Here is a 2258-nt window from a genome sequence, read left to right on the forward strand (position 1 = left end):
CATGTTTTTTAAATTTTAAAATTTGAATTAGATCAGATTTGAATTCAAACTTCGTTCGATCATAACTTAAGTTTTATAACTCCGATTTAGTTGATTCTTTTTGCAAATTAAAGCTCTTGACCTAAACTTTCTGATAATGCCAAATTCACATAATTTTGGTACTGTTAGAAATTGTTTTATGTTGCAAGAGTTATTTGCTTGGTTTTGATGTTTTCCGAAGTGTCTTCTTCGTTCTTTCCGATCTTTTGAGTGATTGCTTATGCGTGGTTACTATTGCTTGCTTATGATAGATTGACCAGAGTGTGACGAGTAGAAATATCAGGAGTTATGAGTGCGAATCATCTTCATCAACAGTACAGGCAAGTTCACACTTTGATCATATCCCTTTCATACCCAGTTTTTATGCATTAGTTTCACCCTCAAACATTGCATGAGTAGGATTGATAACATGTGGGTATTGGGAAGTAGTTGATGAGGTAGGAACCTATTGCCCTGCATTCAAACCTTGGGAGTTACTATTACGTTATGCTTATATTGCCATGCTATGCTCGTAGACGTGGATTGGGTTTGAGTGTATTCCATGACAGATGTGAGATTGTTTACTTAATGGTTCAACTTAAGGTGGCTACTTTAATACACATCTGGGTGGATTGGTTGCGGGCACCTGGAGAATCCAGTGTTATCCTAGGATATCCCGGAGGACCCGTGTGATCATCCTACGGCTCGCCACCCAGGCTCAAAGGGATCATAAGATTATTCATGCTAGAAACTTCCGTGTGCAGCCACAAGCCATTATGGGCTCTGGCATAGTTGAGTAAGTTGCGTGAACATAGTCGTACAATTAAGGGGGGGTGATGTGCGGTGCCGGGACCTGGTCTTCGATCCCGTTGATCGGGTCTTTGAACATAAAGCGGGGCAACTCGGACAAGGTGGGGGTCACTGATGGATCACTAACCAACCTATACTAAGCAGTTTAGAATAAGCAGGTAAGGTATGAAAGCAGGTACAAAAGCAGGCTATGCATCAGAATAGGAGCAATCAATACAGTAGCAAAATCTAATGCAAGCATGAGAGAATGGAATGGGCGATATCAGGATGATCAAAGGGGGGCTTGCCTGGAAGCTCTGCTGAAAAGGAAGAAGTGTCATCGTCGACGTAGTCGATCACAAGGGCGACATCGGTCTCGGGGCAAGCATAGCATCACAAATCATAACATGGCAATATGTTGTGCCGGGTGTGACCCAACGTATGGCTACACGATAAAGGTGAAGGGGGAATTCAACCGGGAATGTTTTCCTGGTTCCGGACCTGTGTCAAACAGATGACCGGAGGGGAAAGTTCCATGTTCAGATAGTTAGAGGCGTCTAACAGGTAAACGAACCGCGTCTTCGGATTTTTCTCGTCGTTCTAAGCAACTTTCATGTAGAAAACATTTTCATCTGAGCTACGGATTAATTTCTATGATTTTTCAAAGTTCTGAATGGTTTTCTAATTTTCTGGAATTAATTTAATTCAAAAATATGAAATGGATAAGTGCTAGATTCACCCTGAAGTGTACCCAAGCAGTGGTTGTGTGAGTCTGATAGTGGAGCTAGGGGGTGCTGAGTCAGTAGGTCAACCATTCAACATTGACTGGTCAACAGGGTCAAGGTGGACCCACATGTCATTGACTCGGGTTCTAATAGGTCAACTAAATTGATTTAATTAAAGGGGGGCCAATGTGTCATGGATACATCAGGCTAACTAAACAACAATCTAATCTAAACTAAACTGTATTAGCACTAATTAATTTGGATTGGCTCCATGTGCCAGAACACATACGTGCACTTGGTTGTGCATACACACGCACAGCAACACCTAGCCACACGGGCATGCACAGGGGCCTTGGTGGCCATGCCCAAGAGCGGCAGTAGTAGGAATACACAGCGGCATCAGTAGCTAGGAGCAGCGCATAGTAGCAGCAGCTAGTGGGAGCAGGGCAGCACGGCAGCAAGTAGCAGCGGCAGTAGCCGAGCAACAACAGCAGCGCAGCAGCAACACTACAAGGAGAAGAAGCAGCAGGGCGAGCGCGGGAGCCGCGGGCGGCGCGGGCCCGCGGCCAGGGTGCGACGGGGCGCGGGCGTGTGTGCGGACAGGAGCAAGCGAGGGCGCGGCTGGCACGCAGGGGCTCTCGGCGAGCGTGGCCAGCGGCAGGTGAGGGCGGCCAGAGGCGCAGCAACGGAGCAGCGAACAGGGGGCGCGGAGCCGAGCTCCCTGTC

The sequence above is a fragment of the Aegilops tauschii genome, chromosome 2 (genome assembly GCF_002575655.3).
Source record: "Aegilops tauschii subsp. strangulata cultivar AL8/78 chromosome 2, Aet v6.0, whole genome shotgun sequence".
Taxonomy (NCBI): Eukaryota; Viridiplantae; Streptophyta; class Magnoliopsida; order Poales; family Poaceae; genus Aegilops; species Aegilops tauschii.